Source organism: Myxine glutinosa, chromosome 2 (assembly GCF_964187855.1).
Source record: "Myxine glutinosa chromosome 2, kmMyxGlut1.1, whole genome shotgun sequence".
Taxonomy (NCBI): Eukaryota; Metazoa; Chordata; class Myxini; order Myxiniformes; family Myxinidae; genus Myxine; species Myxine glutinosa.
Window position 1 is genome coordinate 178,478,289 of NC_136262.1, and position 14,916 is coordinate 178,493,204.

At 44.1% G+C, this 14,916-nt stretch overlaps 1 protein-coding gene across 3 annotated transcripts in view; it reads left to right on the forward strand.

The window, feature by feature from the left end:
• Positions 1 to 1,475: 1,475 nt before the first annotated feature.
• Positions 1,476 to 14,916, forward strand: part of LOC137421045 (uncharacterized) — a 71,727-nt gene continuing 58,286 nt past the window's right edge. For 2 of the 3 annotated variants that reach the window (XM_068106706.2, XM_068106705.2), the window contains exon 1: positions 1,653 to 1,738. The gene's annotated coding sequence lies outside the window, so the exon portion shown is untranslated. Of the gene's footprint in view, positions 1,603 to 1,652; positions 1,739 to 14,916 lie in introns of those variants that run through there. The other variant, XM_068106708.2, reaches the window with a different exon arrangement.

Consider the following 14,916-nt stretch of genomic DNA (forward strand, 5'->3'; position numbering starts at 1 on the left):
TACACCAATATACCAGAGGGGCCACCGGAAAGACAAACTCAGGGAACCCGCTCAAAAGACCAACTCGGTGAACTCTCTCAAAATGAACCAATGACCAACATGTTGGTGCATCTCATTGGCTTTAATAATCCCTGATCGGGGAGGCATCTTCTACTCCCTTGATGCCATGTGGCAAACGATATGCACGCTCATTGACCATGTGGTGGTGGGAGAACCTACACTTTCAGAGATGCTTTAAAATTTCAGAGATTAAATTCTAAATTCTTCAGAGATGTTTTGCTTTAAAATTAAATATATATATATATATATATATATATATACACACTTTTTAACTCTTCAAAATATTATTACACAAATCTAATGTGCTGGCCCGCGATGGCATACTGGATAAAGCATGAGACTCCAAAGCTGGGGATTGTTGGTTCAGAATCTCTTCTGGGTTGAATATTTATTTCCCTTTACTTTTTCCAAGTCTTTTTTATCGTCTTGAATAATGAGCAAATGAATATCTTGTTCAATGAGCAAATGCATTTTGTTCGTATTTTACACGTAATTATTCTCAAACTTGAATTTCCGTGTCATTGCGAGTATTGTACCAAAACCTGAATTTCCGTGTCCAGTGTCCAGGGGGGGGGGGGGGGGGGGGGGGAGTTAGGATGATTCCAAGGGCCCTGCACTGACAGGGGCCCTAAACATGATTAGAACATTAGGTAAAAATTCTCAATATTAAATTATTAACCAGGCCTTGCAGTCTTGCCATGCTGTCCATTGAAAGCTGGACTTCAGAGACTTGATCAGTGACTTTGCGAGCAACAAGGCTCGGCGCTGGGCTCTTGGTGTGTGAGGCTGAGCAAGGACCAGTGATAACTAAATGACATGGCTATGGATATTGGATCACCACACTTGGTATGTATACTTGTATGTATACTCTGCTGCTGATTTTGTTATTTTGTTTGTTATATCATTCTATAGATGATAATGTTAATTTATTTTAATTGAAGAGGTTAATGTATGTTGTAATTCTTACCATTAAAATTACATTTAGACTGTAAAAGATGGCCTTTAGCACATTTCTTGTGTGGGTATCAGTCTTGCATCAAATAGTGAATTCCATACTGTATGAATTCCAACTCAAGAATGCATAAATGGACGTTGCTGAAATTTGGAACATATTACCTCAACGTACAAAGCATTTACTTCTGAAACTTACAGCCGATTTCGTCCAGTGGAAGCCGAGAAACGCATTTTCAGTCCCCATGTCTAAGCTGCAGATAGAGAAACAATCCCTTATATAAAGGGAGGGGGGCTTTTCACCTCCCTTTGATTTGAAGTCAACGATCACTTTTGACGGGAGGATGGGGTTTATGGGGTGCACGCGCAGGGAACGCCCCCTCTGGATCCGCTCCTGCTTACCTGGATCTCTTCTGAAAGCCATTCCTGATTCCTCGTCTGTTTTCGTTCCATGGGAGAGATACATTTGATTGAATGAAGGGTGCGGACTACGATAATTTTAAGTAACATTTATCGTGCCTGTGAACATGTGCGATTTACCTGTTACTGTGAAGATGTACCGGAACGATTGGGGGCGTTCCGGCACGCATGGTATGTATGCGTATGACAAGCTAAAGTTCTCATTTCTGACGAGGGAACATATTTGTGTGGACGATGATTTAGTGCTCGCACTGCCGACGAAGGAAGTTTCTCTAATCGTTGCGGTTTCCTCGGATATTCACTGCAGGTAATTTTGGGCTTTTAAAATTAAATTCTTTGGGGAAGTTTTGATCGTTTCTGCAAACTTAGATCCATATTTAAATTTAATTCATTTCGAGTAAAATGAACCCTTTTTATAGGTGTATTGTGAACCTGTTTATTATTCACACTGCACTCAGAAGCAGAGCGGCTATGGGGAGACCGCGTGGAGTGCGGTGGTCGCGTGCTCAAGGTGTGCATCTTGAACACCTGGTCCCTGGTACCGTGTAGTGCTGGACCATGGTGCGCGTACCAATCCGATGGTTTATATATATATATATATATATATATATATATGTATAATTTATCGTTGAGTTGGGAATCGAGCCCAAACTAGTCACATTAATCTGCAATGCGCCATCTTGTCGGACAGTCCTTGCTTGCGTCGACTAGTTTACCTGATTTACTTGCACACAGGTGCGTTGATCGCTATTGAAAAGAGTGGGATGGGGGGGGGTGGCGGGATGTTTTCTGGGAAAATGATTTTGAAATGTTGATCAGAAGATGAATATGTTTTTGTCATTTTCATGAATTTGATATAATCGCATTTATAGTCAACAATTTGAGGTCTGATATCAAACTTCAAATGAATTGACGATATATCAGGAAGTCGGAAGACTTCATTGTGGGGATGACAAACAGTTCCTCAAAAAAGAAAATCTACCAAGATAAAAACTTGTAAACCGATGAAGGGGAGGGGAGGGGGGAGGGGGAAGGGGAGGGGAGGGGGGAAGGGAAGGGGAAGGGGAGGGGGGAAGGGAAGGGGAAGGGGAGGGGGGGGGAGTGGGAGGGAGAGGAAGAGGAAGTGTCCTGCGTCCCCCTCCCTCTCCCCCTCTCCTCCCCTCCCCCTCCGCCTCTCCTCCCCTCCCCCCCATTCCCCTCCCCCCCCTCCCATCCCCTTCCCCCTCCCCCCCGTTCCCCTGCCCTCCCCCGCCCGGCAACGCCGGGTACTTCTGCTTGTAGTTTATAACCCAGGCCAGAGTTTGCTTGTGGCAACATCATCACACCTTCCTGAATCTTGCTTTCTCAAAATGTGTGTATGGGTTGTTAGGTAGCCAAAACAGGTCCCTCCTATGGCCCTCTTATGGGCGTGAGACTTTAAAATGACGCCTTCAATGTTGGAGGGATGCAACATCTCAAAAACTTTTTTGTTGTAATATCCAGGCCTAATTAAGAATTTCCTTCCTCATTTTGTAGAATGTTTGCCATTCAATTGTTAACCCGTCCCTTGCACAGCAGGAGACGGGGTTTTGTAATCGTGTGTGTGTGTGTGTGTGTATGTGTGTGTGTGTGTGTGTGTGTGTGTGTGTGTGTGTGTGTGTGTGTGTGTGTGTGTGTGTGTGTGTCTGTCTGTCCAGGCTGTAACTTTTTTTTTTACCATTTGAGCTAATGTCATCAAATTTTCATCAAAGCTTTATTATGATAATATAGAGAAGCCAAATTAATGATTTGGTCAAAAGGTTAAAGGTCAACGTCACCTAAAATCATCAATTTTCATCTGATTGGCCTGAAATTTAAAGAATTTGCATATTGGATCACTGACATTGTTCACCAATCAAAAGCTAGAAGCCGATTGTTTTTTTTAGATCAAACGGTCAAAAGTCAAGGATGTGTAAAATTGCCAATTTCCACCCAATTGACCAGAAATTTAAAGAATTTGCGTATTAGATCACATAATTGGTTCACCAATCAAAAGCTAGAAGCCGATTGTTTTTTTTAGATCAAAAGGTCAAAGGTCAAGATTCCTTAAAATCATCAATTTTCCATCAATTGACCTGAAATTTTAAGAATTTGCATATCGGGTCACATAATTGGTTCACCAATCAAAAGCTAGAAGCCGATTGTTTTTTGAGATCTAAAGCTCAAATGTTAAGGTTGGATAAAATCATAAATTTTCATTTTGTTTTCTTTATTTTGAGCATACGGAAGAAGAAGCCAACAACTGGTAACAATTTGAAGAACTGGAAGAAGAAGACAACAATTACAAACGGACGCAGACTGGCTTTGCATTTTCAGATGCTTTCTCGTTTTGTTTAGGTTTGCTTACCCTTGGAGTCAGAGTTAAAAAATTTTTTTAAATAATGCCACACCAATGCAGAGATGGACATCAAAATGCATCAACAAATACCCCTGCCAAGAAGGTGGGGCAGGATTCTCTTGAGAGGAAAGATGGGAGCAACATACCCCCTGCACACACACGTCAAGATGGCCAGTCCTTTAGTTCAGCATATGAACATTTTCCAAATTGCCCGCTACACCATCACTCATAGAGTATTCGGTGTGAACGTTCAGGATACAGGACACGTAAACGGAGCCGAGGAGGTCGTACTAGGGGGTGGTGGTGGTAATTTTGCCCCCAACGATACTCGATCTTTTATTGCGCATTGATCTTCAGAAAAGTCAAAATTTACAAATCCAATAGTAGACTACTTTCGATCGCATAAGCTGTTTTGTCCATTAGCTTGAATTTACAGGTACAACACAACTATTTATTTATATTTAAGCCGGTTTTACAGGGAAGAACTTTAACACCTGGAGTGCTTGCAACAAGTGGAAACCAAATACCTGCACAAACATAGTCTACGATTGCTGGCTGACAGGTAGCAATTGAAAGGTAGCTTTTCTATAATGCATCCTTTGTTCATATACTGTACATGCAAATTTGACCAGGAGTCATTTCCATGTTTAGTCTTCAGGTGTAGCTATTAAAGGTTGTAGCTCTGATGTTGATGAAGTTCCCAAAGTATGTTGGGCAGGAATTCGTTAATGGCGCCCCTGCCTGTTACGTTAGCTCGCCTACTCTGGACTGGACATCTCGTCTGGCGGCATTAGTTGGTGGACGTTAAAGACCCCACCATGTCATTGGCGAAGCGTAGGCGAGCTAACGCTTGCACCATTAACAAATTACAAATTCCTGCTCTAACCTGCAGTGGGCGCTGGATCAGAGGTCCTCAGCCAATGATGCTGCTCACAGCCATGTGCTGCATTCAAAAGAAGAAGAAGAAGGATAAGGCTATACCGTCAGCCCGCACTACCAGTATGGGTTGAGTTTTTGGATCTCTTGCTTGTGAATGTTAATTATATCTTTCTATCAGATTAGAATATTAATGCACATACCTTGACTGGTAAACAAACCAGCGCCCCAGAGCAGGAACAGGAAAGTTGAATAATGCTGTTGCAAGTTCTGACTGCACACACAAGCAACACATGACCAATACATTAGCTTGCACATTGCACCACATCAGATGTTTCGATATGACGTACCACACGCTATGAACAAATATCACTTACACGACCGTGGACGTAGTATCCAACAAACAAACAAGAAATATGTCGTGCATGGCATGATACTTGCGAAATCCCTAAAATACAATGTTGGCCTATGATGACATAAAAAATAATTGTTGGTTGAATTCAGTGACCAGATATGCAAATCCTCTTCAAATTTCTAGTCAATCACATGAAAATTGAGGATTTTAGAAATTTGACAAAGTTGGTGACTTTTGGCCTATGTTGACTTATTGACCTTTTGACCCCAAAATAATAGGCTTCTTGCTTATGACCAATTCTACCATTTGGTGAAGTTTCGTGAAGATCGGTTGAAAATTGTGACCTGTAGGCGACAGACAGACAAATGAATAATCAATCAGAGCGACACTTGGCAAAACAGAAAAAAGTGGAAGGGCACTCAGTAGAGCATCCTTTTAACTTCAAAAATAGTTGGTGGTTGAATTCAGTTCGCTGATGTGAAAATCCTATTCAAATTTCAAGTCAATCGGATGAAAATTGAGGCTTTTAGAAATTTGAAAAAACTGGTTGACCCCGGGCTTATGTTGACCGTTTGGCCTATGCTGATCTCAAAAATAGTTGTTGGTTGAATTCAGTTAAATTATGTGTATATCACATTCAAATTTCAAGTGAATCGTATGAAAATTGAGGATTTTAGAAATTTGAAATTGTTGTTGACTTTTGGCCTATGTTGCTCTTTTGGTCTATGCTGATCTCAAAAATAGTTGGTGGTTGAATTAAGTTTGCTGATATGTAAATCCCATTCAAATTTCTGGTTAAATTGGATGAAAATTGAGGATTTTAGAAATTCGAAATTGTTGTTGACCTTTGGTCTATGTTGACCCTTTGGCCCATGCTGATCTCAAAAATAGTTGGTGGTTGAATTCAGTAAGCCGATATGTAAATCCTATTCAAATTTCAAGTCAATCGGATGAAAATTGAGGATTTTAGAAATTAAAAAAAAAGGTTGACCTTTGGCCTATGTTGACCTTTTGGCCTGAGCTAATCTCAAAAATAGTTAGTGGTTGAATTCAGTTAGCCGATATGTAAATCCTCTTCAAATTTCAAGTCAATCGGATGAAAATTGAGGATTTTAGAAATTCAAAAAAATGGTTGACCTTTGGCCTAAGTTGACCTTTTGGCCCACGCTGATCTCAAAAATAGTTGGTGGTTGAATTCACTAAGCCGATATGTAAATCCTATTCAAATTTCAAGTCATTTGGATGAAAATTGAGGATTTTAAAAATTCAAAAAAAAGTGGTTGACATTTGGCCTATGTTGACCTTTTGGCCTATGTAGATCTCGAAAATAGTTGGTGGTTGAATTCATTTCGCCAATATGTAAATCCTATTCAAATTTCAAGTCAATCGGATGAAAATTGAGGATTTTAGAAATTTGAAATGGTTGTTGACCTTTGGCCTATGTTGACCTTTTGGCCGATGCTGATCTCAAAAATAGTTGGTGGTTGAATTCAGTTTGCCGATATGTAAATCCTATTCAAATTTCAAGTCAATCGGATGAAAATTGAGGATTTTAGAAATTTGAAATGGTTGTTGACCTTTGGCCTATGTTGACCTTTTGGCCGATGCTGATCTCAAAAATAGTTAGTGGTTGAATTCAGTTTGCCGATATGTATATCCTCTTCAAATTTCAAGTCAATCGGATGAAAGTTGAGGATTTTAGGAATTTAAAAAAAGTGGTTGACCTTTGGCCTATGTTGACCTTTTGACCTATTGACCCCAAAAATATATAGGATTTTGTCGGACCACGAACTCTACCATTTAGTAAAGTTTCGTGAAGATTGGTTTAAAATTGTGACCTGTAGGCAAGTTGGCCGCAACGTTGTCACACAGATCTCCTCTGGGAATACCAATTGTGGCTTTAGGTCTGCCACCACCTGCCAATCACAAGCATCTGACAGCCCTCTTGCTTTACACCTCCTCCTCTTTCCTCCTCTTTCCACCTCTTTCCACTTGGCCCTCTTTGACAAACAACACCTCTCCCCCATCGGTCTCCTTCTCCACTCTTCTCTCTCTCTTGATCTCAGCACCTCTTGTTGCACCATCTGCTCTACCACCGCCAGCACCTGATCATGCCACCACTTGTATCTTCCTGCTGCCAATGTTACTGAGCATGCACTTTGTGCATGCTGCACCGTCCCCAAACCTCCACACAAATAACATCTCTCCTGCAACAACCCCCACAATCTCAAGTTTACTGGTGACGGCAACACGTCATACGTTTCCCGCAACAGGAAACAACAATATTGGCTCCATCCTCCAAATCTCTTGTCACTTAAATGTCCTCACCCGCACACCTTCCCACCTAGTCTAAGCACCTTGGTGTGCCTGTCTGACTGCTTTCACATATCTCCCCTCCCCTTCCTTTCTTCTCACCTCCCTCTCAACCATCTTCCTCCTCTCTTTCACACATGCCTTTCCCCATCACTCATGCTTCATCCACCCCAAGCCAATAAGCCATGCTTCCGGTGCTGTACCATCCCCACGACCTCCTCATGTTGCAACCGCTCCTCCATCTCATCCACCTCTCCTCTTGCAATCCACTTCCGACTTCCCTTCTTCTCTGGGAGAGCATTCTTTACCACTGCATCACTTGAATCCCGCAACATCATGAACTCCTGCACCCTCACCACCTTAAACTCCTCGGTTAATGATGTCAAGGGAAACTGGAGTTTTCCACACTGACCATAAAAGGACGAGAGGGGGACCTGGACCCCTCCTCCCCACAAGCTTTTTTGAAATACCAACTTCTTTCCTGGAAGTCCTTGCAGTGTCCTTGTGTTTTATGCTTCTCCCACCCCTTCCCACGCCTCCTCCCCCAAACCCTCTCCCTCCCACAGATCTCCCGATGTCCCTGCTCTCAAATGTTGTGTTTGTGTGCTTCCCCTTCTCTCCCCATCTTGTCTACCGCTCCCCTTATTATATACTTTGTGTGTCTGTTTGATATATATATATATTTTTGTGATAAATGTTAGCTTTCATGAGCCTTGATTCTGTATACAAAAAAAGAAGTATAAGTGAGTGGACAGACAAACAAACACACACACACACACACACACACACACACACACACACACACACACACACACACACACACACACACACACACACACACACACACACACACACAAACTGGAGTGATCAACATACTTGCAATTTTTAAAAAAATTTTTTGCCAAGTAACAAACAGACAGATGAAAAATCACTCACACAGCAACACTTGGCAAAAGAGAACAAAGCAGAATGACACTCAGTAGAGCATACTTTTGACCTCACAAATAATTGGTGGTTGAATTCAGTTAGCTGATATGAAAATCCAATTCAAATTTCAAGTCAATCCGATAAAAATTGGCTTTTACAAATTTGAAAAAAGTGGTTGCCCTTTGGCCTATTTTGACCCTTTGGCCTATGCTGATCTCAAAAATAGTTGTTCGTTGAGTTCAGTTGACTGGTATGTAAATTCCATTCAAATTTCAAGTGAATCGGATGAAAATTGAGGATTTTAGAAATTCGAAATTGTTGTTGACCTTTGGTCTATGTTGACCCTTTGGCCCATGCTGATCTCAAAAATAGTTGGTGGTTGAATTGAGTTTGCTGATATGTAAATCCCATTCAAATTTCAAGTGAATCGGATGAAAATTAAGGATTTTAGAAATTTGAAGTTGTTGTTGACCTTTGGCCTATATTGACCTTTTGGCCGATGCTAATCTCAAAAATAGTTATAAGATAGCAACCCCACCACCAGGACGAGGCTCAGGTCTATCATACCGGAGGAGGGAGTAACCAGGAAGAGATATTAAGGAATCAGAGACATCTTGAAGGAGGAAAGTTTCTGTTAAGCAGATCAAGTCTGGATTGTCAGAAGCAACCTGTATGGAGAGATCAATCAGGTTTGAGCGAAGGCCCCGGATGTTTGAGGTCCATACCGTTAATGAGGACAGGGGAAGGGAGGGGTAGGGGCAGATGAAGGATGAGAGTGGGAGGTAGGAAGAGCAGTTAATAGTGTCTTAGATTACAGAAGAGTTACAAGAAAGGGAAGGATGAGGATGAAAGGTTTGATGGTGATGGGCACAATGAGGGGTTCTTTGAGGGGTGGCAGAGGAAAGTAGAAGGTTGGGGGAGGTGGAGGTATGAGATAGAAGGGAGATGAAGTCGGGAGGAGGCAGCTTTGAGAAGGGGGTTGGAGGGGGGGAGAATTGGAGAGGGATGGTAGGGGGGAGATTTGAAGGGGAGGGGTTGGGGGGAGATTTGAAGGGGAGGGGTTGGGGGGAGTTTTGAAGGGGAGGGGTTAGGGGGGAGTTGAGGAGGGGAGGGGCAAGGGGGGAGTTTAGGAGGGGAGGGCCAAGGGGGGAGTTTAGAAAGTGGATGATTCATGAAAGACGAACATTTATAACAAATTGGGTTAATTGTGATTTTCAAGTTAGTGATCCGTTTAAGAACGATGGAGGAGGGGTGGAATGGATGTGAATTTAGAGCATGCAGTGAGAAAGAATTATAAGAGATTGAATATGTTTTTGAAGTAGAATGAGTTGGAAAGTAGAATGAGCATGATAATTAAAAATTGGTGCTCAGTACTTTGTTCAAACACAAATCTACTCCATTTTACAGTGGGAAGGTCCATAACACCTCAACAATTTCATAACTTGGAAGGATTCCATGAAAGGTAGGTGTAACTGCATATTTACTCATTGGACAATTAAGTGTCAAGAGGGGTGGGTGGGACAACGACTGTCAATCAGCCTGATGGGGGCGGGGCCGAAAGACACATTTGATCATATGTCGAACTTCAAATGTTACATCGTCGATGAAGTATGTGTTACGGATAAGGCCCTCATTATGGTTGTTGTTATCATTGTTGGTTCTAGATATTATGCTTATTGTGACTTAAGGGAAAGGGTTGTTGTGGTTAAAAGATTTAAAAGCGCTCCTGGTAAAATGTGGCCGGAAATCCGGATCGTGACCGGAGGAGGTGGAGCAAAGGGAGAGAGGCGGGGAGAGATCGAAAAGAGACGTGGTGGTGGAAGCTCCGGACCGAGTGTTCGACGTACAGTGCGAGTGAACTTTGCGTCCTTGAAGGGAAGTTCGGGCGATAAGAAATATCGCCGGAGTGCGTGGAGCCTGTCGTCGGGTATTCTCCTTGAGGTTCTGGAGGATGCGGGCCTCAAAGCCCGGGTTGGAGAGAAAGTCGTCTGCCATCTTCACCACGCGAGCAACCTGCAGTGAACAGGTTTTTGTCGTGTCGGATGGGCATTATTCCCGGTGGTTTGCCGGGGACGGCTGTGCCAGAAAGGGGCATGTGAGAATTACACGGAGGCTCGTGGATTGAACAGCAACGTGTACGTCGGAGCGCGTCTTTGTGAGGTTCCTTTCCACCGCTGTGTTGCTGGGTGCTGAGCACGTGACCTCGGGGTCGTCTCGCTCGCCTACGCCTCAATTGACCATCGGGCCTTGACTCCCCAATCGCGGGAGCGCACAGAGACATTGGGACTTTGCCTTGGAGGGGTGCAGAGACATTGGGGGAGGTGCCATGAGTGTGGGGCTAAGGGGCTTGACATGGGTATCATCGTAAGATTGGGAAGTAGGGGTGATTGCCCCATTGTTGTATGGCTCTTTGTGTGTGATTTATAATATATTATTGTTTGTTTATAACCTGGTGTGGTTGCATTATTGATTTGACTGTTTCATTTGCTGGCTCCATTGATGGTTTCATTATTTGCTGGATTTCAACCAAGGATAACGCATCTTTCTGCCGGGGACCCTCTCGGGGTTTGGAGGTCCACCGAGACCAGAGGTAAGGGGGGGACCCCGTAACATATGTGCAGTACTGCACCATTACAATGTGAATATGCCTATAAAGTTGGGACAACAGCATTTATAAACTAGAACGACACTTTATAGAGCGCATGTACCTACGCCAGGTTGAAGAGTTTACGTTTTGTATCCCACTCCCACTCATAGGCCAGACCTGGGTCCAGACGTGAACCAAAATCGAATCGGCTTGTTCTATTCACTTCCCAACTCATCCACCAATTTTTGTCATAATTCGTCCACTTTTTGAAATATCATGATATATATCGTCTTTGGCCCCATCACTCAATGGTGAAGAATCGCGTAAAAAGAATTTAAAATTCTCGTTTCCGGATCTGTATTCGGATCTTCACCAAAATCGAAGCGATTCGTTCTTGTCACATACCTAAGCTGTCCAACAAGTTTTGTCCAAATCGGTCCATAACTTTTTGAGACTTAACACAGACAGACAAACAGCCTGACAGAGAAATAGACTTGCACAGGCAGGGGTCAAAGCATAACCTCTGCCCACCTTTTGCGGCAAAGGTAAAAATGTAAAGGTATGTGGGGTGTTACTCCAAAAATTATTGAATGATAATGTGAAACCATCCGGGCTTTGTGAAAGGAAATGAGATTGCCTTTCATTAGATTTGCCTTTCAGGAGGCGAAGGCCAGTTGTTTCAGGGCAACTGCCTCACGACAAGATTCCATGTTCCGTGGAAGGGAGGAAGGGTGTGACAACTGAAGACGAGATGGGATAAATCTGTGCATGAGAGAGAGAGCAGTTTACTTTGGAAGAATTCCCAGGATTAGTTGATGTCAGAGGCGATAGAGATGGGAGACCAGTCCAGATGATTTATGGCTGCTTGAAGACCGTGCCAGTCGGCCTGAGTGAAATGCCAAACTCGTCGACGCTCTCTCTCTCTCTCTCTCTCTCTCTCTCTCTGTCTCTCTCTCCTCTCCTCTCCTCTCCCCTCCTCTCTCTCTCTCTCTGTCTCTGTCTCTGTCTCTGTCTCTCTCGGAGTCGACGTCGGGCTCTCTGAGAATGGACAGAGATGTCCACTTTAACAAGCATATGCTAAGATGAACCAATTGGAACAGAAGAAGAGCAGCAGACATATGCAGAGAAGTTTGTCATAACCAGGTCCAGAAGAGAAGATACTCCATTGACTGAGATCCGGGTCGGGAAATTGACAGATTGTGTCAGTCCCAGTTAGTTGCAGAGGTCCTTTGCTGAGGAACCATGGCTGGTGAGAGAGGTACCTACACCCAGCCAGCTGGCATGATGACAGTTGAAGTCACCACATATGAGGAAGAGAGAGTTGGGATGAGTGGATAGAATTGGTCCATGTTATCAGACAGCGAGATGTAGATGGAGTCATCACTGTTTGGTGGACGGTACAACACACATATGAACAAAAGGTGGGAGCGAAGGGGAAGCCGTAACCAGAGGTACTCCTGGGGGTGATGTGGAGAGAGGGCAGTGCAGGGAGAGTGATGAAGAGAGTTTTTGATAAAGACAGCAATCCCACCTCCAGGACGAGGCTCCAGTCTGTTATACCAGAGGAGAGAGTAACGAGGGAGAGATATTAAGGAATCGGAGACATCTTGAAGGAGGAAAGTTTCTGTTAGGCAGATCAAGTCTGGTTTGTCAGAAGCAACCTGTATGGAGAGATCAATCAGGTTTTCGTGAAGGCCGCGGATGTTTGAGGTCCATACCATGAAGGAAGAGGAAGGGGGAGCATCGGATACAGTACTGGGAAGGGGTAGGGTAGAGATGAGGAAGAGGAAGAGGAGGTAGGGAGAGCTGTTGATAGTGTGTCAGAGATTTCAGAAGAGATAGGAGAAAGGGGATGAGGAGGACAAAAGGTTTGATGGTGATTGGGTGAGGCACAGTGAGGTTTTGTTTGAGTAGAGGGCAGAGCGAGGAAGAAGTTTGGAGGCGATCGAGGTGAGAGTTGGAAGGGGGAGGAAGCGGGGAGGATGCTTTGAGGAGGAGGGGTGAGAGGGGAGAATTGGACAAAAAAAAGGAGGGTGGGGAGATTTGAAGGGGAGGGGGGAGGGGGTAGATTTGAAGTGGATGGGGGAGTGGGGAGTTTAGAAGTGGATGGTTGAGTTTGGATTTTCGAAAGTGTTCGACGATTAATGGAAAACAAACATTTCTTGCAAAATGAGTTACTTGTGATTTTCGAGTCAGCGATCCGTTTGAAAACATTGGAGGAGGGGTGGAATGCAGGTGAGTTTAGGGAATGTAGGAAGGAAGAACTGTAAGAGATTGAATTTTTACAAAAGAATATAACACTTCAGGAGAAAGTTTAAACATTTTAAAACTAAACCGTGAAAACGATCTGTGGAAATTTCCTAAATGAGGGCATGAAGGATTCCTTAGGGGGATTAATGATTCCAGCACAGGTTCAGAAGCAGGAACAGAAGTATAGGAGATTGAGAGCCAGGAGAGCAGAGAGCAAAGGAACAGGGAGGTGTATTAGCAAATGTGTTAGTACGGGAGGAGAGACCTACTTTTTAAATTCTTCGTTAATATGTTTTTTTGAAGGTTAGGTGAAAGTTGAAGGAGTATGGTGAAAAATAGAATTGGAAAGGTGTCTTTTGGCTGGAGAGGATTGTTATGAGGGAAGGAGAGGAAAAAAACGGGTGGGGTGAAACACGTGGTAGAAGAACGAACGAACACGAACAAAGGAGGAGATGATTTTTTTTTTGATGCCCTTAGAACCCTTAGAACCCTTGGAGCCCTTAGAGGCCGAGCCGCGACCAAGTACCTCCATAGATGGGGGCTCATAGTTTAGAGGACTGGGGGAAGTATGTGCCCACCACGTGGGGTTATGGTGGTGAGACCATTCCCCCACGTGACGGGGCCCATGAGCACGAGTTTAGGGGGATAGCATTGTTAGGCCCATGGAGGGGCCAGCAATGGTTGCTCCATGGGGGCACCGAAGCACTAGCTGAGGAAGGGCGAGGATAATGATTGGGGATCTAGAGAGACAATAGGGACAAGATTTAAGTAGTGACAATGAACAGGAGTGGGGACGTAGAGAGTTCAGCTGGTTGCTAACAAAGGGTGTGCGTCGTGTAAAGGGATGACGGGGAAGCACGAGTGATGGGGGAAATCAGTCAGATAGATGATGCTATGTGTTTGAGAATAAATGGAGTTGTGGTGTGGAAATAAATGGTGTGAAATGCATGGTGTGGAATGCATGGTGCGAAGGATTGAATGGGGGGAGTGGAACCCATTCATGAAGGCCCGGGTGGGTAGTTTAAATTTAGATAGAGGGTACAGGTAAATTACCTGGATATTGACTCCTGTGGTGCTGATTGTGGTGATAGTTTTTTTTTTGTGATGTGCAGGAGACGGTGGAATGGCTGGGCGTGTGGCTTAATTGGTAGAAATAGTTATTTGGGGCACTCCGTCACTGGGAGCTCGTCGGCCAGATAAGGCCGCAGGTAGGCTCAGGGAGCCAGTTAGGTTAGAGTGAGTGGGGCCCGAGGATCCAAGGAAGGGACCCGGGTTGCCCAATGCCAAGGTGGGCATCGTGGGGGTAAGCACCAGGGAGGGCCTTCCCTAGATAGGGTAGTTGTGAGGAGCAGGCAAACTCGGGAGGCAGCTCCAGTGAACGGAGGGGTGCAGGTAGACCTGCTGGGAGAGCCACATGACCCAGCCCCGAAATTGTGCAAGGGCACAGATGGAAAAATTGTTGGGGTTAGACCCAAATTCGGAGGGCACCACAGTGTGGGCAATGGGAATTCGGGTTCTTAGAACCACATAGTTTAAAGAAGGCCGATTGGCAGGGTACAAACCCGGGGAGATTAAAATGTGTAAATGATGTTAGTGTAGTTTGAATTTTGTGAAGACCCCTTCGCATTATCCACAACCATCCACAAGGGGATGGATTTCGCACCACGGGACTCAATGTTTGATTGGTAAGATGCATCTTACTTCTGGGTCATTCGCCTAGCAGGCTGAGCTGAGTCGGTCGTCCTGTGTATTTGATTGATTCTGTTGGATTTAGCGTGTGCTGTCATGTTGTGCTTTGTGTGAATGATTGTGATGGATCCC